Here is a 26,601-nt window from a genome sequence, read left to right as displayed (position 1 = left end):
CTAAGCATGCACGATTGACTAAGTGAAATAGCTGTCTATTGTTTCCGCGACTCTGGAGATATACTCCTTATTCTGGAGCGAGCAAAGTTGTCATGTTTATGCGGTTGTTAGAAACTAATCCCTTCTTGTCTATTCAGGAAAGTTAACTCCTTCCTGTTCACTCGAGAAGGTTTCTAGTGACCTCTGAGCTAGCTGGCATTCCATAATTAAGTCTAATATATTCAATAGAGACCTAGTCGACCTCAGCCCTACGTCTAAACTATCGTTTATGTTATTCCAATGCGCAGAGCCTATTGGGAATATAGGAACTACACTACAGGATGAAGCGCAGTGAGGGATAGAATGCTTGAGCTTTATATTATTGTTCAGCCAGATTTTAAGGTGGTAGGCTGTAAGTGGGGTTAAGTGTGACATGTTTTGGTATTGCATAATATAAATAGCACATTCATTTTCTTGTTTCATTGTGCTTATTCCTGAAATTAAAAAAGAAGTAGTGAAAAATGTTAGTGCATTCAGCACAGAATTGATTCTGGCTCTAGAATCATCTTAGATTCATATTCTCCTTTTTTGGAGTTCGATCAAATACTGCATTATTTTATATGAACAGCCATATCTTAACCGTCCTGAATACTATGGAGCTGATTACAAGTTTAATTGTGCATTGACAGAACCACCCTGTCGTCGCACTGCCATACCTCGGTGAGAACCACCCACAGTATAATAATGTTTTTTTGTCATTGGTAGGAGATTCCTTTAGCGTTCCCATGGAGACACCTATAAAATAGGCACGCAATGGTAAAGTCAAAAACAGTTCCAGTACAGCATGGACTCAAAAGTCCATGCTGTGCTGGAACTTCTGTGCATGCACACAGGGGTGCACATGTGGTGCCACCCTGTGTGAATCCACAGGGCGTGTGGCACAAGTGGCTCTGTAGAGCCCCCTTTCTTTCCCCTCCACCAAGGTTTTCACGGAGGAAGAATTACCACAAAAAAAAACCTGGCAGAGAGGAACTTCGTAGTATGCTTGGCGGGACCATGGGGATCGCACCAAGAATATGGATTCTTCTAGACCACCATGCGACTGCTAGGGAATGGAGGTTCCCTGGTGGAGTCGGCAGTCCCAGGATGGCACGACCACTAGGGCCATAATGCGGCCATCGTAAGACCGGCACTGCGGCCCCACCCAGAGTCTGGTGGTCAGAGGGCCACCAGACTCAGAATTAGGCCCTACGTATCATGAATAATTCTTTCCCAAGAAGTTATTCTAATATTTTGTTGCTTGCCTGGTGCATGTCTCCTTGGATGAGAAAATCAACTGAGGTGTCAGTTTTGAGCAGAGGGTTCTGTAAGTATTTGTGGAAGTTTACATGGATGAATCATGAACTCTTGCCATAGTTAACTTTGTGCCTTGAAGGGAGTGTTTAGGCAATTGGGTGACTTGTTGAGGCGGGTGAAACCCTACACAAAGAGCAACCGTAATACTCATCAGAGTTCTACATAAACAAACTCTAAATTAACCTGTGCTTAACCCTCTGGTAGCTTGGCACAAAAGCAGTCAGGCTTAACTTACAGGCAATGTTAAAGAATTTATGCAGCAAAAAAACTGTAATAAAGTGAAAACACAAAAAGAACCCCACTACAATTTAGATAAAAATAGAGTAAAATGAATAACTTATTTGACAGCAGAACAAGAACAATCCAATCAGTAGAACCAGAGATATGCAATTTTAAAGATTTTGTGAAAATCAAGAACTAAGAAGCAAAAAGTGTCAACTGCAGTTATCTGCCCATGGTAGACCAGGTCCAAGTCACATCTTCAGAGTGACCGCTTCCGAGCATGGGGCGGATACTTTGTGGGCCTGGCATCAAGATGCAAAGTCCTTGCATTGCACAGACTGGCGTCGAGGAGCCATGGATGAGGTGCTGTGATGGGAGGTCCAACATTGAGGCACATTGCACAGCGGTAGAGTCAATGACTAACACAAGGAGCTGGGATGTGAGGTCCTGTTTTGTTATCAAGGAAGCCCGTAGGGCTTGAGTAGACTTGTGTTGCGATGTGTTTACTTAGTATGGGTGAAATTTGCAAATTTGCGTTCTGCGAATTTGAGCGAAAGCGAATTTGCGGTCCGCGAATTCGTGCAAACTTGCGATTTTTTTTATTTTGGCGTGTTCGCTGGTTTTTTTTTCAGCGCGGCTACCGCGAACTTACCCATGCGGTGGTTTTTGGGTGCGACCATCTTGTTCATGGGAAGAAAACTACTCAGCAAACACAGAATCAAGGTAAGTCAACGAAGTGCACGCGATATTGTATTTTTGAAGGACGAACAAGCAAAAAAAATTCGCGAACTTGCAAATTGCGGTTTGTTTGGCAATTTCGCACGATTCGCGGAACGCGAAATTGCCAAAAATTCGCACATTTCGCGAGGGGAATGAATTTTCAGCCCATGCTTAGTGTGTACAAGGGGGCTAGGTGCGTATCCAGTCGGGATACGTCAGCATCAAAGAAGTTGCCGGTACTTGCAGGGACTTGCGCTAAGATGCATCTGCATTGGGAACATGCTGAGTGGCGCTGGGCTGGCATCGATGGCAAGCTGCATCGTGCTGCGTCGCACTGCATCAAGATGTGTAGAGATGTGCAGATGTCAAAGAAGCCAGTTAATACACTGTAGCTTTAAACAGGGTGCCAGGCAATTGACCCTTGAAGGATTAATGGATTTTAGGGTTCAATCAGGCAGGCTGGATTCAGTAGGGCAGTTCACAGCAGCAGAGGAGTCCTTGAGCAGCAACAATAGGCATTGGGCAGCAAAGCAATGCTTAGTCAGAAAGAAGGTCAGCAGGGCAGATGTCACAGCTTGGCAGTGCTTCTTCCTGGTAAAGTCCACAGGTCCAGAAGTGAGCTGAAGAGTTCGGTTTGAGGGTCCACTATTTATGCCTTCTTGAGTCTTCCCCTACAGAGGTGTCTAGAATGGCTTGCCTTTCTGTCCTTGCAGAGCTTGTCCTGGGACACAACTGACTACTGTGAAACCCTTTGTGAGGGTGTTGAGATAGAGTCTTTGTGATGGGCAAGTATGATATATGACATCTCCGCACCCCAATCAAGTCAGAGATGTCTTATCATGCCATCACATATTCACACTTTTTCTCACTGCCTGAGAGCAATACACAAAGACCAAGTGCCAGTACCCGTAATGTGACCCAGGATACAGACTCCGGGAATTAAATGGGTAGGACAAGAAAATGTCACTTATAAAAGAGTGGCATTTTCAGGATTGTGACTTAAAATCCGTGCCACCAGTAGCGGCTCCTCGAGGGAGTGCTTCGGGGCAGTGAGGTGCGGGAGGGGCGGGGGTAGTAAACTCGGCAAACGGCTGAACGGAGTTAGGTAACTAAATACATAAATAAAACAAATTACATTGCGCGTGCTGCAATGCCTATGGCTTTTCAGCGTGCGCAATGTAATTCGTTTTATTTATTTATTTAGTTACCTAACTTTGTTCGGCCATAAGCCAGAGTTTACTACCCCCACCCTGCCCCTCCCCTGCTCCACCCCCGCAGCACTCCCTCGAGGAGCCTCTACTGCACGCCACACATCATGACTATTTTCTGCTGCAGCACTATCTTGGTCCTGTGCATTGAGCCAAGGTGCACTTTTACTCCTATTTGGAGGGTTGGAGCTTGAGACCCTATCACTGGTCAACTGATTAATAGCTACCTATGTGACCTACCTCCACTATAATTTTATTCTGTGGTATCAGTGAATACCACACAATACGTAATCCCCCTACATAACCCTGGTAAGGTAGGTATTGTAATTTGGTCCTGTTGAAAAACCATGGATCCTTCCTGGACCACTGAGATGAGAAACATGTCAACCCATACACATGGGTAGATTCCTTTTTTCAATTAAGAAAACACACAATCTACATACACTTTTTACCTCTACTGTGGGGACCCCCAGATTAAATACAACATTGTGTTACCTCTCGGTTAGTTTTCATTCAGTTTTTCACCAATTTATAAATACATCCGCACTCACTATCATGCTTATTTTCAAAAGATCTCTGCTAAAGAAACCTCTTTCGGGGCCCGTGGGGTATTGCAGCACTGGCCCCATGAAGAGCTAATTCCGCTGATGAAGCATGACACCATCACTGGTGTGTGAGGGCACCAATTCCTAATAAGGAAGACTCCCCCTTACCACATACCCAACCTGAGACTAAGCACTACAGGTACTGTTCCAAATATTACTGTCCTAAAATCAAACATAACCATTACAGATAATTTTAAATATGATTCTTTAGGTACCAAACCCTACATTGCTTACTGCTCCCAATTGAAAGTCATTTTTATTAATTTCAGATGCAACAAATAACTGAAGCAAGGGAACCAAATACATGCTTATCAGGCAAATGACATAAGAGCATATTTAGTGACAGAGCAAAATCAATATTAGCATCAATTAAAAAGAAACCTGATTAGCTAAGCAGAACATTTTCCCACAAACATTGAAACAAAAAACAGACAAAAAAACAATTCCATGTAATACACAATAATAGTAGATATGTGGAGGAAGGCACCCTGGGGTGAACCCTAAAAATAAAAAAATAAAATGTAACTAGGCGGGCAGGTCCTGTGACGCAGCCACTTTGGCCAACCAGCTCCAGACAGGGTGCCATATTTGACCCAGCTTTCTCCTCCTATGATCTTTCTTGATTAGAACCATCTCCAGCCTAATTGGATCCATGAATCAGGAGACTCAGTAGAAAGCCAGAATCGTACCAGAACCAGCCTTGCTAGCTAAATGGAAAACAAGTATATGCCAGATAGATAGGGAGGAATAACTGGTGAATGTTCCAACATAGTCAACTTTGAGTCAGCCCAACCTCTAAGTTTGAGATAACATAGAGCTTGCTAAAGACAAATTCCCAACACAAATGCAGTGCAGAACAAAAGGCAAAAAAACATGAGCTGGAATAGCCCCCACCAAACCACAGCGGAAACAGTGGTCCTCCAGTCGTCACTTTATAACAATAAGAGGATGCAGGTGTAACACCAATTGTTGATACATTTCAGATGATGTACCTTAGTACAAGACACATTTAGGGCTGAGTGAAACAACAACTACTGAGTCTACGAGCCGTTACTATGGTGTTGAGCAAAGAACTTCACTTATCTGCCCTCAACTGGATTGGATAAACCATGTTGCCATGGTCTGACAGATATATTGTCTTGAAGACCAGCCTGCAGTTCTTAGAATGTCCAGACTAGGCCTGGGTGGAGCTCGTGGAGTTTCACTCAATGGAGTTGCAGGAAATCTCCGCCGAATTCCCTGGAGTTTCGAGTCCGGGTGGAGTATGCAATGCTCAGCCACCCTAGTCCAAGGCCGGACTGACCATGGCGGTCACTGGGCATCTCCCCAGTAGGCCGCTAGGGTGGGGGCCAGTTCTGGGGCCCAGGGGGGGGGCGTTTTTGTTACCGGGTGTCAGAAATATCGGCCCCCTGTAACAAAATCAGCCAAAACCGGCTGTCGCAAACTGCTCACCTGCACTCCCCCTCACCCCAGGGGGGGCCTGCTGAGCAGTTTTCCAGGGCCAGTTTCTGTTCCCAGTCCGGCCCTGCCCTAGTCTTCTTAGCCTCTTTCTTTTCAATGAGGCTGTCTCTAGAAATGGCCTTTCTTTCGTCTACACTATGGAGGGGGCTGGCCCTACAGTTATTGTGGCCTGGTTCTGAAGCAAGCAGCAGGACGACCCCGGATTGATCAAGTGCTTTCCTTTGAGTTGTATGTCGCGTCATGTGATGCATTATACCAGATGCATATTTTAATCTCTAGCTCTCAAAAGCGACCCGGAAGCACACATATTTACCATAAGTCTACTTTGAAAACTGTTCCCGCGAGCCCCCAGTCCCGTACCGAATTCCATATATCAGCCACAACTGAAACATAGGAGTTTGTCAAGGACTACAACAAAGGATCACTGCCTCTACACTGTTTAGGCCTTTCTCCTTGTGGCGGTCTATGTACTAACTGACGTCACTGGGTTCATCCACGTCACTTCCTGTGCAAGTCATATCTCTCAAGGAGGATGATGTACCAGTTGTGGGAAGAGGACATGCACCCTGGTGTCGTGATTCAATAGGGCTTAGGAGCAAGCGATCTGTTTGAATTAATTCATTTAAGGACATGAGAGAGACTACGAGGCGTGAATGACTGCCTGATGGAATGTTAGTGTTTGGAATGTGTGCGTGCGTGAATCAGTTGGATGAAGGGCTGAGCAGCAGGGAAGCTGCTACTTGTGGGGCTCCTACTTAAACTCTGACTTTACCTATCTGTATTTAACTTACTACCTCAATAAATCTGCGTGGTAAACTACCTGGCTTGGAGCGTCCTTTCTTCAATACTACAGTCTCTTCCAGCTAAAGCAAGTAAAGTATGTTTATTTTCTAAATAATGATGACCACTAGAGAGCAGCAACACATTTGTTTTGGAGTGAAAGGAAGTAGCGCCACAAGCGACTTCTTTGGGTGAGAGAACGTTTTCGGAAAGATGTATTTCTATTTACTTAGTAGTTAGAACTGTCTCTTATGATAAATATTAATGCTTGGCTGTGAATAGGAAATAGAAATGTATAAAGCATACACATTGGTTTCTTTTATTCCTTGATGTAACCAGGCTCCGAGTCCAGGGGTCCTGCCAATTAAAACACCGAGCTTGTTTATCTGGCAGAAGTGGAATCCGGCTGATAATGGTTTAAAAAAATACAAGCCTTCACTACTTGCCCCTACAAACATCATGATCACAGGACCTCTGCAGTAGGAGATTCTTGATAACAGCACACTTTGTCTTTAATTTATGATGGCAATCACCCTGCAAGTTATTATGGACACTGTATGCAGTCCAAGACTTATGTATGAAATTATATAGCACACACCCGGCCTGTAAACTCCACTCCGTCAGCGAATTGCGGAGTTTTTCTGCTGAACTTCGTGTCCCAATTGGAGTGCGGAGTCGGCAACCCTCCATGAACTCCAACTGTGGAAAAAAATTCACTACCCACCCTTTGTCCAGGCAGGGGCTGCCAGCAGAGCTCAGTTCCAGAAACAGTGCTGCAGGCCCACTAGTAGCATTTAATTTACAAGCCCTGGGTACAGGTAGTACTACATTACTAGGGGCTTACAAGCCCATTTAATGTGCAGTTGGTTGGAAGCCGACGTTACCATGTTTTAAGGCGAGAGCACAAGCACTTTAGCACAGCTTAGCAGAGTCCTAAAAGTCAACAAAAATGTGTTCAGAAAACAGGATGGGGAAGGCAAAAAGTTTGTGTAGGACTATGCAGAAAGGGCCCAGTCCAACAGAGTGCATCTGGCTCTAGAAGGCTACTGAAGCAATAGGAGCACATGAATGATTTGCACCCATATGCAAAGTTGTAGGGGCTGTCTTGCTGCAAGGTTTAGTCCACATTTGTCACATTACAGTCCATGCTTAGCAGCTACATCTGGAACAATGGGAAGCGGCCGGTGGTGCTACGAAAACTACAGTTACCAGCAGATAGAGGTGGCCTAGGAGCCACAAACTTTGAGAACTATTACCTAGCAACACAGATGCAGTGGCCTGCATGCTAGTTAGCTGGATGACGTCTTGAGGAACTGGGACCTGCCCACTGCCACACAAGCACTTAGTATAGTTCACAAGACTTGTCTCCCTCGTACAAAGCCCCCACTTGACTCTAATAGGTTAACGAAGATGGATTTTGCCACTTCCACCGCAGTCTGTAGCTAATGCTGCAGATCTGCTAATACCATCACAAACTATCCATAAGTTCCATTACCTACTTCATGAACATGATAGGGAGAGAAGGAATGATGGCGTGGGAGGCCGCAGGTATGGATAGCTTAGGGACCCTATTTCAGGACAGGGCCCTCACACCCTTTGATAGGATGAAAAATAAGAATGGGTTGTGGCGAGTTAATTTCTGGCCCGTGGCCGAATGATGGCTGAGCTACACTGTTTATGGCACATTACATACATGGAGCCTGATAGGTGGAGGTGGCAGACTCAACACATGATTCGTCTGAGCCCTTGCATTTACTACATAGGACCCATTAGCTGCAAATGGCAGGAGCTGGGAAGATGATATAGGCAGAGAGCTTACACAGAAGGAATGGAACAGAGCGCTTTTGTAACCTAGAAAGCTGTCATAGAACACACATTTCCAATACATACAACACCACACCTTGTACAGAGCCGATCGCACACCCAAAGTACTTCACCAGATTTTTGAATCATCTACCAATTGTCCATGCTGCAGCCAAGTTGAGGCAGATTTGACACAAATATGTTGGACTTGCCCTGCAGCTTCTGCATTATGGGACGATGTCTCTAAGCACTGGAGGTGGTAACAGACCGTACAGATGTTTACACAATGGAATGCTCATTGATACGACTTTTTAAGCGCCCAGCAACTGTAAAAGCTGCACACTGCTTCATTGATCTGGCACTACTAATGGTTCTGTAGGCTCATTGCCATACACTGGAAAGCTCAGACATTAGCCACGAGTGAGCAGCAAGAGCAGAGGCAGTAGCATTGAATTGTGAACAGGTCCGCGGACTGTGCAAGATCCCCATATTAGCAGATTGTGAGACACTACTACAGGACCTGAAGATGCACAAAAAAGACCTCAAGCACCTAGCCCAAATCTCAGCCGGTAACTAACTATGGGGCATATATCAGGGAGGGCGATAGGAAATTATCGCCGCTTTAGCGATGAAGGATATGGTTTCTGAAATTAGTGAGATATTGAGGATGGTTCTAGACTAGGATATTCTTAAATATTTGTGCTGGACATGTGCCAAGATGGACCAGTAAGTCCACCTGCCTGTACCAGTTACTTGAACTGGGTCTTAGAAGGATATTTGAAGTTGGCCAGAGACTGCTGTTCCATTTTATTAATTCATTCTGGTGTCAGTAGGATGGTTGTTGCTGCCTTGCTTAAGGGGTACCTATTTAGGGTATTTGATTTAGAGATATATTTGTCTGCAATGCCATTGCAGAGGGCTTAGCACTGTGGGATATTAGCAAAAGTGCACTATGGGTTGCAGAGTTCTAAGTGGATACTACATAGTTACTTTAAGGGGGATTTGGCGTTGCGATCCACTGGGAATATTGGAGCAATTTTACATTCCTTATGGATGATTTGTAGATCCTGTGTAGTGCTGGTAGCATATTTTGTGATTGGTATTTTTTGATTTCTTCCACTGTTTTTTGAACTTCCAAATTCTATCATCAGTTTCTTTGTTTTTTTATCGATCCTTGAATCCTTTATGGAGGGATAAAAGAATACTAATTTACTTGAGTATATGAACCAATGTTTTATTTGAAGGTAAAGATGTTGGGAAGATGAGAGTCAAGTGATGAGAGGTTGATATTGTTTCACTGTCTGTAGAAAGTGCAATTGTTTACTAATACTAACAATAGTTGTTCTTGTGGTATAGAGTCAAAATATCGAGTTTTTTTAATTCGAAATACATTAATATCGATTCAAAAATATAGAATGGACACAATATCGACTGGACAGAATATAGACTACAAAAATATCGACTAGAATAGCATTAATATCGATTCCAAAATATAGAGTGGACAAAATATCGACTGGACAGAATATAGACAACAAAAATTTCGAATTAGAGGTAAGTAAGTTAATATCAATTTTTTAAAGTGCTTTTTATGTTACTATATGTGTGAAAAGTGTATATTTATTTCATAATTTATTTTAATTAATTAATTTTATGGTATTTTATTTTTGCGTAATATAAATCAGTAGCGGGTTGTGGGTTTATAGGGGAATATGGTGGGAAGTAATTTAATTTTAATTAATTAAATATGTTAATTTATTTATTGGTATTTATTTTGAATTAATTGTTAATTAATTATTATTTGGTAATTAATTCAAATTTAATTCGTAATTCATTTTAATTAATTGATTAATTGATAATTATGTTAAATATATTAATTTATTTTCTGTAGCAGGTTGTGGGTTTATAGAGGAATAGGGTGGGAAGTAATTTAATTATAATTAATTAAATATGTTAATTTGTTTATTGGCATTAATTTTTAATTAACTGTTAATTAATTATTAATTGGTAAATAATTAAAATAAATTGGTAATTAATTATACTTAATTGGTTAATTGATAATTATGTTAATTATATTAATGTATTTTCTGTTGCGGGTTGTGAGTTTATAGGGGAATAGGGTGGGAAGTCATTTAATGAAAATGAATTAAATATGTTAATTTATGTATTGTTTTTTAAATTATTTTTTAATTAATTATTAATTGGTAATTCATTAAAATGTAATTGGTAAATAATTAAAATACAATTGGTAATTCATTGTTAATTAATTAATAATTGGTAAGTAATTAAAATATAATTGGTAAATAATTTTAAATAATTGATTAAATGTTAATCATGTTAATTGTATTAATTTATTTTCAGTAGTGGGTAACATTTTTTAAATAATTTATTGGTTATTTTTGTTGAAATTAATTAATTTATTATTAAAAACGAATCATTTTTTTAAAAAAATTAATTGGTATTAATATTTAATTATTTTACATTCATATATGAAGTATATACGTTCCCAACTGTTGCACTCATTGGAGTGGGAATAGTAATTTTAACCTCTACGCTATCCAACGCTTTTCCTACTGTTGCACTCTCTGGAGTGGGAATAGTAATTTCTACCCTCCCGCTATCCAACGTTTTCCCTACTGTTGCACTCACTGGAGTGGGAATAGTAATTTGTATGCCTACGCTATCCAACGCTTTCCCCACTGTTGCACTCTCTGGAGTGGGAATAGAAATTTTTACCCATACGCTATCCAACGCTTTCCCTACTGTTGCGCTCCTTGGAGTGGGAATAGTAATTCTTACCCTCCCGCTATCCAATGCTTTCCCTACTGTTGCACTCACTGGAGTGGGAATAGTAATGTTTACTGCTACGCTATCCAACGTTTTCCCTACTGTTGCACTCACTGGAGTGGGAATAGTAATTTTCACCCCTACGATATCCAAGGTTTTTCCTACTGTTGCACTCTCTGGAGTGGGAATAATAATTCTTACCCTCCCGCTATCCAACGCTTTCCCTACTGTTGCACTCACTGGAGTGGGAATAGTAATGTTTACTGCTACGCTATCAATTGTTTTTCTACTGTTGCACTCACTGGAGTGGTAATAGTAAATTTAACCCTCTCGCTATCCTATGGTAAATATATTGTATATTTTATTATTAATACTATGTTTATATATATATACATATGTGTACATTTTTGTTTTTTTTAAATATATTAATTATATATTAGTATTAATGTTATTTAAGTATTTTAAGTATTTTTAAGTTAGTTATATTTATTATTTAATTAATTTTAAATTACTTTTAACTATTTAAAAAAGTCGATATGTTGACTATCTATATTTTTTACATTGATATTTTTGATTCGATATTTTTGTACTTACCTGTTTGGAGATAGGAAGTCGATATTTTGGCATTCTATATTTTTAACTCGATATTTTTGTATATCGATATTTTTGACATCGATATTGTGTCAGTGATCCGTTCTTGTAAGGAGTTGACAAAAGAAGGATATGATGCAGTGATAGACTGGATTATCAGGAAGTTACCTGTTATTATGATGAGTCCTGGGGAGCCCAGCTTGAGTTTAAGTATACTGCTGAGTGTATTAGTCAAGAGACAAGTTGAGATAGATTGAGGTGCTTTAGGTTCATTGTGAGAGATTTCTGTTGGGTGAGATAGTTGAACCAGATGTTCTGGTTTCCCAGGATGCAGACATTGCTTTTCTTTACAAACACGATTTCTTTAAAAGTTTAATTGTTCAGCAGATATTTATATAGTAGCAGAGGGAGCAGGCATATGTAGGAGAGAGAGAGAATGTATGAAAAAGTATTTGCGTTCAGCTTTATAATGATCTTGAAAAGTTTTGGATTTTAAGCTGTCCTGTAAAATAATTGCTTTAGATCCTCTTGTCTTCTTGCCGGGAGGTGTGATGATACCTATTCCAGGAGCAATGGGCTTGTATTGAATTAATAGTTACCATCATGTCCTAGCACCAAGATTCTACTCACAGACAAACAGTCCCCCTTTGTTTCATAAAAAGAGTTGTAGATGTTTAAGTGGTTATTGTTCATTGATTGTGTGGTGATGACAAGACTGTTCCATAAGGTAGAGGTGGGGGATTAGTGGAAAGGAGCCATTGTTCTTGAGAAATAAGATAGAGAATACAAATTAGAGTTGAGACAGAGATTGAAGATTTATCTCCTGTACTCAGGTAGTGAATAATTGGTTTGACGGTGTTAACGTTGTTTGGAGGTAGAGTCAATTTGGTGTGAATGTGGTTATTGGGAAAATGTAGGCAAGTGTTATGAGAAGGTGTGGAAGAAATACAGGTTCAGTGTTGAGACAAAAAGAGAAGAGGGAAGAAGTTCAAGATATGTAGTAGGGTAATGGAGCAGTTAATGCACAGAGGAAGGTTATCAGTGAGGTATGGAAACGAAGGACATGGTAGAATCAAGTGAATAGGTTTGTGGTGGCAGAGAGAGGTTCACGGAGGGAGAAGGACCATAGAAAGGAAATACTTCCCTGGAGGGGCCTGATGGTCTAGTAGTGAATTCCTAACAATGAGCCATGAAAGTGTGACCATTGGGAGCAAAATGTGTAAGATGCAAATAACAACAATCAGCAGGTACTTAAGAGTCTAAGGCTTTGTTTGCCTTATCTAAACTAGGAATATAGACTCTTTCACAATAATAACTCTCAGTCAAAAAAGATATATGCGCTTCTCCTGCGTACTATAGTGTTGTAACCCCGGAATGACTATAGCCTTTTTCACTCTGGTATGTATAATAACTTCCTTATATATGTCAATGTATTGATTATAGTAAATGACATGTAATTGACAGGAAAGAAAGAAACAAACCAAACAGTCTCTGAAGTGCATTACAAATGGTGACAATTTAAAATCCTCTAAAAGAAGCTTTTTAAACTCCCCCATTCTCATGGAAATTAATTGCCATGCACATAATGACAGTTATACTCATGAATCAAAAGTAATTATCACTGCTTTGAAAAGGAATATCTGCTACTATCATTCTCTAAATCAAATTCATTTTGTTAATAAGATGGAGAAACACTTGCAAGCCAATCAACTGGACATCATAGTACTTTAATGGTGTTTTTGGCTGCTCTCCTGCCCATTAAATGTTCCTTTGTGTTCAAATCTGGCCTTATCAATATGATGTAGCACTTTGGAAGAAATATGCACAAAAGCATGACTAAAGTGGAGGACTGAATAGCAAAAACCTCCATGGCCACCATGTACTTCCCCTTTGTGCTCAGATAGACTGGAATGAATGAGAGCCAGACGCTGAGGAAGGCGAGCATGCTGAAGGTGATGAACTGAGCCTCGTTGAAGCTATCAGGCAGTTTCCTAGCAAGAAAAGCCACAATAAAACTGATAAATGCCAATACAAAAAGGTATCCCAGCATGCTCCATAAAGCAAAAGAGGATCCCTCATTACATTCAATGATTATCTTTCCAGGCTCAGTATGGAAGTTGTAATCTGAGAAAGGGGGGGACAGAATTAACCAGCAGACACATAGAAGTACCTGGATCAGGGTGCAAACACTGATGGCCATGTAGGACAGTTTGTGTCCTGACAATTGTCTTAGGTTACTGTTGGGATTAATGGCTCTGAAGGCAACAGTCACTATGATCGTTTTGGCTAAGATGCTAGAGATGCAAAGAGCAGAAGTGATTCCAAAGGTTGCCTGGCGAATTAAGCATTTCTCTGGCGTGGGATAACCAATAAAAACCAATGAGCACAGGAAGCAAAGTGAGAGGGACAAGAGCAAAAGGTAGCTGAGGAAGACGTTGTTTGCTTTAATGATGGGAGTGTTTCTGTGACGGATGAAAAGTCCAAAGATGCTTAAAGGTAATACTGTTAAAAAAGTGCCGGTGACCAACAATGTGCTCCCCAATGAGTCGTTGTGAGATAAGAACTCTACAGCCTTTGGGATGCAGTGATTTTGTTTCCAATTAGGCCAAAGATCCAATGGACACCTGATGCATTCAGTCGAATCTGAAACAAGAAATCAACCAGGCTATTTAAAAATCTAATTTACAACAGTTATAGAAATGTTAATGACTATAGCACTTTGACGCTTTTCATTTTTACTACTCTACCGGTTTGGTTGGAAATTTCCCCTGCTGGACATGGGACACAGTGGTAACAGCAGACAGGTTCTCCAGGCCTGAGAACTTTCCAAAAACCAGGAAAGCAGCTGGGATTGCAGATAGATTCAGGAACCTGAACACAGAAAGCAGTATATTGAATATATAGTTTAGTTAACAAAGACTGTGGTGGCACAAACCATTTTATATCAAGTTATTTATGAATGAGGCAACAGCTTTTATGTGGGCATTGAGGATCTCATACAAGAATAAGATAAGCTTGTTTGTATAAAGTATACCTGTATAAGTATAGTTTTCTAACATGAACTGACACACCTAAGTTCAAACAATATTTCATAAAGCAACCTCCCTTTGCCAACCCAAGATAAACTGGGAATATTACCCTTGTCCATATTGCACCAACTTAACTCTACCCATTGTCTAACGCCAAGGGGAATACATCTAACCCAATGCTTGGTGATCCAGTTTTCCACAATTATAGCTCACAAAAGAGATCTTGCTGGCTTCATGTAACTGCACCTGAATGTTTCCTGTAGCCCAAAGGATGGCACTTCTGTTGATGTTTAAGCTTTTTCCTGATGGGGCCTCAGAGTCATACCCTCCCACCTTCACGTGGGAGATGGTACCAGCAGCATTCCTTTGCCAGTTCACAATGTCATACTGAGCATGGGGGTTGCCATTCTTGTCAAAATTCAATTTTTCACCAGCTTTTGTCCAAACTTGTACATTCTTTATGTAGTGGAGTACCTGCACCAGAGAAGCAAATGAATAAAAGATCATAGTCATACATCCAAGAGAGTCTTCAGCTTTTAGTGTTTTGAGATAGTGAGGAAAGTGTCAGAATTCCTATCTCTTTTGCTCATAGGATCTAGAACAACAATCCTACTAGAATGTCTCTAAATCTCCTGCTATTCGGAAACAAACTAAAGGCCAATCTTCACGGACAATGGCCTCTCTGCACAATAGATCATCGACCTCCTGCATCTTGTAATCAATCATTAATTGCAGGGCACCCATCTGTTGCCACTGCTTACTCACTTTGCAATAGAGTTACATTATTTATTTCATCATCTCACTACATCTGTGCTATAGTGTATGACATAGGATGAAAGAAGGAGGGGTCCTCCTCTAACACGTTTTACATTTCAACCATCTTCCAAACTGCTTAAACTATGATACCCCGTCATAGAATCGTTCCCCAAATATAAATCTGCTGCACAAGTCAAATGTAGAGATAAAAGGTTGCACACATATGGTTGTGTAAGAGATATATTCCATCACTTGAAATCAATTGTAAAAACAAAAATAAATATTGTTCCTCGTGCCCTTCTCACCTTGGCTGCCAGCAGGGAGTTTTGGTGGCCAAGCAGGCAAAGGTCCCACCAACAGGCTTGTAGCTACCATTGGCGCAGCATATGCACTGGCATCTGCGTCCAGTGCCCCTATGGGTCCATTGAATCCTGATCATTTTTGTATCTACTACTGCAACAACAGTCGAAGGGGCCATTTTCCTTCTTTGCTCAGGGCCCAAAGCCAGGGTTTAATTGGGAAGTTAGGCATTCGGCCAATGCCCAAGCCTCATTGCCCAGGTCAAGATTTGGGCCTTTTTTTATCTTGAGCACAGGAACCCCTCCTCATTGCAGCACAAACTGTTGATTCTGACTGCCTGACCATTGCTACATACAAACTGACAGTGTTCCAATCCCAGTATGCACAGCTTGTGTTGCGCCTCCTCTGGCCCCAGCCTTAAGGCACGATAGGGAGGCATTGCATCAGGAGAAGCTGTTTCTAACCAGAAAAGTACCTATTCACCGCGCAAGGAGAAGTCGTTGGAGGATATTGAGGGCATTCTGTTTTTGTCCAGGGTTAAAACTAGCTTTGCTTCAGCCTGTGCAGTACACCAGGGCCTCAGAGAATGACCTTCCCATCCCTCACCCCTCCTGTAATGGTTGTTCATCCTTAGCCTATATGTAAACTCATTGAAGATTTACCTTTTAAATAAATTGTTTAAGGAGGAATGCAAGTGGTAGTGCTGCTGAAACTTATCATGTTACAGACTGGTAGGAAGGCATACTCTATAAAATGTTTTTCATGTTATTGTAATATGAGCAATAGCAATGGGTGGTCCATGGACCTAAAGATAAACTTTAGTGGAACAGTGGATGAATGCATGGAGATGGAATTATAGAGTTTTAATTCCTATCCAATGTCATTAGCCCTGTGGGGTATAATTCCTTTATTTGCCACAATGTTCTCATAAACTTTGCCCCCTGATACTAACCAAGTAATGCTTAATGAAAGTTTGTGAGCCACAAGGATGCAACACTTTTTTAAGGGGCTCCCCGAGCCTATTTTTGTTTCCAATCTTACTCTTCCCATGGCATCCTTGCTTCGCTACTTCCTACCATGAGAAACTCAGCATGGGGATATTATCAAGACAGGCGATAAAATTATCGCCTTTTTGGCGGCAGAAAACTGCTGCTAAAACGGCGATAATGGGCTTGATAATATGCTCAATGGAATTCCACTTGAAGCCCATGTTAGATGTGAAGGACATCTAACATGGGCTTCAATTGGAATTCCTTAGAGCACACTATCAAGCCCATTATCGCTACTTTAGCAGCCGTTTTCTGCCCCTAAAACGGCGATAATTTTATCGCCTGTCTTGATAATATACCCCTGCAGTTCGGCCACCACAAATTGACATTGGGGAAAAGTGATAGTGTTGGAACAGAAAATATACAGATTTATAGTGGATACATCAAACACTAAATGAACCCGCAAATCTTAAGAAGTAAAACACAACATAGTAGAAAGTTATTTACACAGTGAGCATGCAAGGCTACAGTACACAATGTGCATTTTTTATTTACACCAAAAATATGTAACATTAGGACCACAATTTGGCAAACAAGTGAAAAGGTGGGTGAGTTACAGTAAAACGAGGAAGACAGAAACAGAAAAAGCATAAGTAAAATAAAGGAGCATTAAACATGGTTCTCACATTGATGATGCTTCTCGTGTCTACTGTTAGATTTTATCATAAAAATAGATGAACAAAATAAATGATTTTGTTTGGTTTGTAGCCTTTTTCTAATTGCATTTTTCTTTATATTAAGATTTAAATAATCAGAAAGATGTAAATTGAGGAGGCTCAGGAAATTAGGGAATTGACTGAGTACAAAGATCACACCCTCTTGAAAGGAATTCAATCTTTCCGAGATATATTTGCGAGAGTTGTGAGATATTTAGTTTGATAAAGAAAAAGAATGACAAGCCTTACCACTATGGTGGCCAAAATAAAATGACAAGGTTTCAAAAGGAGCTGGATGAAAAAAGAATACATGTCAATGTTTGGTGGCTATAGGACCTGGCCCTCTCTGCTATGTCACCTCCAAACGTTTGCCTTCAACCCTCCTTTGCTGAATTCTTTTTATCAGCCTTGAGACTCTATGCAATTTACCATTGCTAACCAGTGCTTATGCTCACTCTATAAAACATGGTAAAATTGGCTTGTACCTAGTTGCCATACCTGGACTCTGCTAAATGTCAGTTCTACCCTCCAAAGTTGTGCCACCCCAGTTCTGGACCCTTGGAAGTGGGGCTAAAGGGTCTCTGCCATCCCAGCTGTGGCCCCGGCAGCACTGACACAGCAAGACACTTCGCCTAGCAGGACTCAGCAATAGAACCGCAACAAACTGCATCCCAGCACAGGATTTCAGATCACAGGCCTGAAACTCTAAGAACCACTACTGCATCTTAATGCAAAGACCTCAAATTGTCCACCAGCTCCCTGGAACCACTGCAGCATGATACATCTCTTGACAATGACATTGTTTTGGCCACCGCACCTCCTTAGAACTCCCACTGTGCAATGCTTCTCCATGCGAAGACCTCAAATCCAGGCTGCAACCCCTAGACTGGTGGGAAGGAGAGTGGAAGAAGGGTGCCTAACACCCGGGGCACTTGCTCCACACTCTGGGAAACCTCAGTGATAGCGACACATGGATAGCCTGGCGCCCTGCTCTTGATTCTAACAGCGGTCAGCAGCCTATGTTGGTTGTTGTTCTTATGGGCAGAGGTTTCCTTGGGTTTGGGAAAGAAGTCTGATCCAAGGAGTGGAATGGGCCACATCACTCTGATGGCCATGTAGTGCAGTCTGCTTACTGAGATGCATTTGTGAGCAAGTAAAGATTAGGAGCTGGACAGATGAGGCTGACAGGTGAGGAGGAAGGTTCCTTATGGGTCAGTTCAGTGGCTCAGGAGAGTGTAGACAGAGGGATACTGCTAAATTTAGAGGGGCAAAGAAATTCCCAGGGCCTCAACAATATAGGGCCATTTACAATGTTCTCTCACCTACGCAGGAAAGCCCATCAAGGTATTGATTAGTCTCCCCAGGCTTTTCACTGGAGGTGATTCATGTTGGACATGGCCCTCTCTACAAGGTCCCCCCTAGCTTTTTGTCTGCAACCCCTCTATTTTTGATGGATTAATATTCTGCTGGCCTTAGGACTCTATGCTCTACATCACTGCAAACCAGTCCTTGTGCTCACTCCATAAACATGATAACATTGGCTTGTACACAATTGGCACATTTAATTTACTTTTACAACCCTTTGAAAGTAGTATCCCAAGTACATCAGACTTGTATATTAAATTAGACTAGTGGGCCTGCAGCACTAATTGTGCCACCCTCTTAAAAGACCTGTAAAACATGTACCAGCTCTGCCATTTCATGTGTACAGATTAAACTGCCATTTCGACCTGACAAAATAAACCTTTTACCAAGCCTAAATGTTCCTTGTTTAAACAATGTAAGTAACCCTAGTTTATGTAAATGTAAATGTAAATGTCATGGTACTTATAGAGCGCACTGTCACCAGACGGTCACCTTGCGGTGTCGCCTTTGTGGCTTCCTGGCGCTGATAGTCATACCGCTGTGGAACCCCTCCTGGCTTTCCCTGTGGAAGTGTCCACTCCTGGGCACCACCAGGGTGAAGCCAGGCATCCTTAGCGCTGTTGGGGCCGGTGTGGAGGCTAAGCAAGCTATTGCCCAGAGTTGCTGTGTGGGGCCCGTGATTAGAATAGGCACCGAGGCGAGAATTAACAGGTCCGAGGAAATTGAGCCAAAGACCCCGCCGAGGCAGGAATCGAACCCTGGTCCCTGGCCAGAACTCTGCATCAGGGTCTGCCGCTCTAACCATTGAGCCACACTCCTCCAGTTTATGCCCTGAATAGTCCAGAGGGCAGGGTGCAGCATATTTAAAATGTTGGACATTTAGGTTTAAGTTATTTATGCCTTTGAAGTAAAAATCTTCTAAATTTATTTTTCACTACAGCAAAGCCTAACTCTCTCATAGGATAACATTTGGTTACTTTATTTTAGTTAGTAAGTAATAACTTTCAATCAGCAGTAGGTAGACCTTTTAAGTTTGGTGTCTAAAGATTTATAATTAAAAGCTCTCTTTAATGGTAAAGTTGAATTTTTTAATCATAGTTCTGAAAATGACACTTTCAGACAATTGGCATTTTCTTCTCCTAACCATTTTGTGCCTGTACCCGTGTCACATGACTAGGTGTAGCTGGAAGTTTGTCTTTGTCCTAGATAGTGATACAAAGGTAAATCAGGTGTTGGCAGGATGGATCACTCTGACTTAACAAGGGGGAGGAGCTGTCACCTAAACACTTGCACATCAAAAAGGCTCTGCCTCAGCACTCTCACAAAGCATTTGTCACAAGATTTGTGGCCCAGAGACAAGCTGGAACCCCGTAAAGAAGGATGGGGATGCCTGAAACTTCAGGTGGGTAGAATCTTCTACTTCAAAGTGGGCACTAGTTATAAATATTGGACCTCAGAGCCTAACTCTTCACTACACATCTAGACTTAGGGAAGACTCAGAAGAAGGACTGCTGTGGTCCTTTGCTACAAGAAGGACTGCAACTCTTCTGCCCAGCTGTGCCTCCCTGACTGTACCTGTATCTTGGACCCAGGACCACCAGAATGACTCCAAGGCCAGTTGGCTGGCTTCCTGATAACAGCTTCAGGGACATAACAGGCTGCAATAATCCTGAACTCAGCCTCTGGACTCTGCCAACCATTAGTCTTACACTCCCAAGTGGTGCCACCCCTATCCTACACTTGTGGAAGCGGGCCGGAAGGTGCTCTGACTTCCCAACTGATGTTCCGGAAGAACTAACACTGTGCAACACATCACCTAGCAATACTCTGCATCAGAACTGCTGTATAATGCATCCAGTTGCAGGGCTTTGCATCGTAGCCTGGCAGCACATTTGGAACCACCACTGTGGAATGCATCTACACACAAGGACCTCACTTTGTCCACTAGCTCCTTGGAACCACCACTGTGTGAAGCATCTCCACGTAAGAACCTCACATCGTCTCTAGTGTGCGACACATATTCAGTGCAGGACCCCACATCATTCTGAAACTATGACTTAAGTAGGTCCCTACGCCAGCCCATGCTCCATCTTGGGCGGGCTGAAGTTGTGACTTTGTCTCGGTCTAGTGTGAGCAGATGACCACAGTTTGCACTTTGTACTTTTTGGTGCTATTTTCATTTAAATCTTTAACAGTGCAGATGTCCAGCTCTACTGATTGTATTTGTGTTGTTTTAATCTTAAATGATTGATTACATTTTACTCTGTTGTTCTAAATTGTGGTAATGTTCTTGTGCCGGGTTTCACTTTATCATTGTATGAATTGCTGTAAAAATACTTATACATTGCCTCTAAGTTTAGCCTCACTGCACTGGGTAAAGCTACCAGAGGATTGAGTACGGGTTATTTTGGGGCTTGCTTGTGACTTCACCCTGGCAAGGATTATGGTTCCTTGACCCTGCACCAGGCAGGTGGCCCTCCCACGCCGCAACAGCACCACCTGTTGCACCTGTGTTCTCTGCTCACTGCTTCTGCCACTGCCGCTGTGCCCCCTGTGGCCCCGCCCTCCCCCAGCCTGTACTGTATTGCCTCCGTTGCTAACTTTTTAATTTGCTAGTTTTCCTCCTTCACCCTTGGTTTCAGTACCATGTGCCCTCTTTGCCTTCTGTCCCCTCACAGCTCCTGCCCCTGTTTTTCCAACCGTTGTGTCCTCTGTGGCCCTCCCCCTCTTGCCCATTTGTCCACTCCCCCATCCCAGCTGCTCCTCCCTCCCACCTCCGATTCGTATGGCTGCTGCTGTGCAGTGAGGAGAGAGACCCTTGACCCTGCTCCAGGCAGGTCAGTCCCCCATGCTGTGACAGCACCACCTGTTGTGCCTGTGTTCCCTGCTCACTGCCACTGCCGCTGTGCTCCCTGCGGGCCCGCCCCACCCTGCCTGTACTGCATTGCCTCTGTTCTTAACTTTTTAATTTGCTCGTTTTCCTTTTTCACCCATGGTTTCAGTGCCCTGTGCCCTCTTTGCCTTCTGTCCCCTCGCCGCTCCTGCCCCTGTTTTTCCCACCACTGTTTCCCCTGTGGCGCCGCCCCCGCTTGCCCATTCGTCCACTCCCCCCTCCCAGTTGCTCCTCCCTCCCACCTTCCCTTCTTATGGCGGCTGCTGTGCGGTGAGGAGGGCGACCCTTGACCCTACTCCAGTCAGGTTACTCCCATACACCACGACAGCCCCACCTGTTGTGCCTGTGCTCCCTGCTCGCTGCTGCTGCCACTGCCACTGTGCCCCCTGTGCCCCCACCTCCCTGCCAGCACTGTATTGCCTCTGTTCTTAACTTTTCCTCCTTCACCCTGGTTTCAGTGCCCTGTGCCCTCTTTGCCTTCTGTCCCCTTGCTGCTACAGCCACCATTTTTCCCGCCGTTGTGGCCCCTGCGGCCCTGTCCCGCCTACCTGAAATGTATTGCCTCTGTGCTTAACTTTATAATTTGCTCATTTTCCTCCTTCACCCTTGGTTTCAGTGCCCTGTGCCCTCTTTGCCTTAAGTCCCCTCGCCACTCCTGCCCCCAAATTTCCCACCACTGTGTCCCCTGTGGCCCTCCCCCCGCTTGCCCATTTGTCCACTCCCCCATCCCAGCTGCTCCTCCCTCCCACCTCCCCTTCTTATGGCGGCCACTGTGCGGTGAGAAGAGCCACCCCTGACCCTGATCCAGGCCGGTCGCTCACCAAAGCCGCGACAGCACCACCTGTTTCGCCTGTGTTTCTTGCTTGCTGCTGCTGCCACTATGCCCCCTGCAGCCCCGCCCCCCGCCTGCACTGTATTGTCTCTGTTCCTAACTTTTTAATTTGCTCGTTTTTCCTCCTTCACCCTAGTTTCAGTGCCCTGTGCCCTCTTTGCCTTCAGTCCCCTCGCCGCTCCTGCCCCCGTTTTTCCCATCGCTGTGCCCTCTGCAGCCAGCCCCCCCTGCCTGTACTGTATTGCCTATGTTCTAAACTTTTTAATTTGTTCGTTTTCCTCCTTCATCCTTGGTTTCAGTGCCCCGTGCCCTCTTTTCCTTCTCTCCCCTCGCTGCTCCTGCCCCCGTTTTTCCTGCTGCTGTGAGTCCTTGGGCCCTGCCCCCCACTCACCCATTTGTCCACTCCCCCCTCCCGCTGCTCCTCCCTCCTACCTCCACTTCTTATGACAAGCCCGTCTGAGCCCATCCACGCCTGGTCCGCGCCCAGCGCAGAACCCCTGGACCCCGTATACCCCACAGCGCCCGTCTCCGCTACAATGCCAGCACATTCCTCACACTCAACAGTGAACGATTAAATACCTGCTTCCTGGCTGCCCGAAGTGCACCCAAGGACCCTTCTCCTGCCAGAACAGCACCTTCACCAGCATCCTCCCGCTAAGCCACCCACCATGAAAGAACACAACTACCTCAGATGCATCCTCTCAACACCCGCTCCGCCCGCAGACACGCCGTTAAACTCTGGGACCTACTCGACTCAACCTCCCCAGACGTCATCTTCTTGACGGAGACCTGTCCAAACCCCTCCTCCCCACCCGACATTGCCATAGCCATCTCAGACGGCTACAAAATTACCTGCAGGGACTGCGCCAAAGGAATAGGAGGAGGAATCGCCATCATCCACAGGAACACTCTCAGAGTGTCGACCAACACAGACGACATCCTCAGCAGTGCAGAACACCTGCACTTCCAGATCCACACCGATCCCAAAACCACCCTCAGAGGAACCCTCGTCTACAGACCCCCCAGACCCCATCCACAGTTCAGCGACTCCATCGCTGACTTTGTCAGTACACACGCCCTCCACAGACTACATCCTTCTCGGGGACCTGAACTTCCACCTCGAGAACAACAACGACCGAAACTCCACCACCCTGATCGACAACCTTGCCCACCTCGGACTCAGACAACTCTTCACCGCACCCACCCACTCTGCCGGCCACACGCTTGACCACATCTTGTCTCCTTCAACCACACCACCGAACTCCACTGGACCGACCATCGCTGCATCCACTTCACCTTCCGGAAACCCACCATGCACCACCGCACCCAACAGATCTCCTGCCACTGCTGGAGCAAAGTCACCGAAGACCAGCTAACCACCACCCTCTCCCAGAGCCCACCTGCCAACTCCAGTGACCTCAACACCGCTGCCCGTAACCTCAGACAATGGACCAACGACTGCACCAACACCCTAGCCCCGATCAAGAAACCCTCCAACAGACACACCAGCAAAAAAGCCAACTGGTTCACGGAAGGCCTACAGGCCTCCAAGCAAACCTGCCGTAAGCTAGAGAAGAAATGGCACTGCAAACAGACACTGGACAGCCACGCAGCACACAAGAACAGCACCCGCAGGCACCATCAAATCATCAGATCCGCCAAAAAAGCCTCCTTCAAAGACCGCCTGGACAACAACGCACACAACAGCAAAGAGCTCTTAAACATCGTGAAGGAACTCTCCAACCCCAGCTTCAACACCGACAACCCACCTTCGCAAGACCTGTGCGACTCCCTTGCCACCTTCTTCCATCGCAAGATCGCAGACATCCACGACACCTTCAACATTATGACTGCCCTGACAACCACTGAGACGTCCACCCCCACGTCCAACATCCGCACCGACCCCCTGCTCTCCTAGACCAACCTAAAGGACAACAACTGAAGCCTCCAAGATCATCTGCGGAGTACCCCAAAGATCATCCCTCAGCCCGACATTGTTATTATTATTATTATTATTAAAACTTATATAGCGCGCAGCTACCCTGGGGCATCCCGGCGCTCTGAACAATGCATCAACCGTGGGATCAAGGAATAATAATAGCGACTCACAAGGGGAACAGATGTGTTTTCACCCCTCTGCGAAAGCGCAGGGTACAAGTCTCAGCACGGAGTTTTAGGGGGAGGGAGTTCCAGAGCATTGCTGTCTGCACAGAGAATCGTCTCCCGCCCGTGCGTGATCTTTTTACTCTCGGGACCTGAAGGAGACACCTCTGGTCCGACCTCAGTGCTCTATTCGCTTTATAAGGCACTACCAAGCTCCTTAAAAGAGGAGGCCCACCGCCCTGGAGTGTTTTATGGGCGATGGACAGTGCCTTAAACTGTACTCTCTCCCGCACTGGTAACCAGTGCAGTGCTTTGAGAGCGGGTCTAGCGGATTCTGTTCGGGGGATACCCATAAGGAGTCTAGCTGCCGCGTTTTGCACCTGCTGCAGCTTATTAAAAGTCGATTCAGGAGCGCCTAAGAACAGACTGTTGCTGTAATCAAGGCGAGATGTTATCAAACCCTGAATCAGCAACTTCCTTGATGGAAGAGGAAGAAGCGGGAAAATTTTCCGCGCAGCCCGCAGCAGGGCAAAACAAACTCCCGCAGTTCTTTTGGCGTGGGTTCTGAGGGAAAGATCTTGCTCCAGCCAGACTCCCAGGCTCTTAATCTCCTCTTTCATGGTTGGAAAGTCACCCATACAGCTTGGCCAACATGCCGGTGACAATAGCGGCCCTTTGTTTCCAAGCAGCATAATCTCTGTTTTAGAGCCATTCAGCTTCAAAGCCGAACTGCTCATCCAGGTGTGGACGTCCGCCAGACATGAGGACAACAAGTCAGGGTTCTCCACCAGTTGAGGAAGGGCGACCACCAGCTGAGTATCATCAGCATAGCTGATGATTTTGATGTTATACGGGGTCACCACATCCTCCAGGGGGGCCATATAAACATTAAATAATGTGGGGCTCAGAGACGAGCCCTGCGGCACCCCCCACTGGAGAGAAATAGATGGAGACTTGTTGCTTCCTTCCCAGACCTGATAGGAGCGATCTTCCAGAAATGAACTAAGCCATTTCAGGGCGACACCCGCCACACCCACCTTTGATAGCCGTTGGGTCAGCACCTGATGGTCAACGGTGTCGAATGCCGCACTCAGATCCAGGAGGATCACTGCCACTGATCCCCCTGAATCTAAGATACGCCTCGATTCCTCAACGACCGCCAGGAGGGCCGTGTCGGTACCCTGGCCGGGACGGAAGCCGGTCTGCGAGTCTCGGAGCAGACCATTCGACTCAAGAAAGTTGGACAGTCGATGGTTGGCAAGTTTCTCGGCAATTTTGCTGAGACCTGGCAACAGAGAGATGGGCCTAAAATTGGCCAGCTCAGCCGTGTCAAGGTTAGATTTTTTTAGAAGAGCCTTGACCACAGCTTTTTTCCAGGTGGGTGGCACCAAACCACGAGAGAAGGAGGCATTAATCAGGTTCGTGATGGGCCCTACCACAGCGACTGCCGCTTGTTTTAGAATTTTAAAAGGGACAGAGTCCGTGGGAGAACCGCTTTTTATAGAAACTATAGCTTTCAATGTTTCCCTTTCGGAGACTGGGCCAAACGTGTCAAGGGAGAAAGGACACTCTCTTATTCTCGTGGGGAGGGGTTCTTCTTGCATCCCATGAGGAGTAACACTCTGGGGTAGAGAGTCGAGTATTTTTACAATTTTGGTGTGGAAAAAAGTAGCCAACTCCTTACACCTCTCAGGGTCATGGGTGACTGCTGGCTCAGGAACTTTTAGCAGTTCTTGCACCACCTTAAAGGTCTCCCTGGAGGAGTTTGAGGCAAGTTGTATTCGCTCCTCAAAAAATTGTGCTTTTGCCAGGCGGAGGGCCGCTTTATAGGCTCTCATCGCTGTCCAATAGTCCTTACGCCTGGCCGCATCAAATTTCTTCCTCCAGGCCCTTTCCAGTCTCTTGCATCCTTTCTTAAGCTGGCGGAGCTCAGCTGTGAACCAAGGGGCGGAGCCCACTCGTTTCTCCCTCTTCTGTAGGGTTTTCACCGGTATGAAGCCATCAAGCGAGGCAACCAACCATCGGTTGAGGTCAGCATCTCCTTTAATCGGGTCTGCCTCAAATACGGGTTGCGAGTTTGCCAGGGCCTGAGTCCAGTCACCAATCGGT

This window comes from Lissotriton helveticus, chromosome 12 (genome assembly GCF_964261635.1).
Source record: "Lissotriton helveticus chromosome 12, aLisHel1.1, whole genome shotgun sequence".
Classification (NCBI taxonomy): domain Eukaryota; kingdom Metazoa; phylum Chordata; class Amphibia; order Caudata; family Salamandridae; genus Lissotriton; species Lissotriton helveticus.
This window is presented reverse-complemented; position numbering follows the sequence as displayed.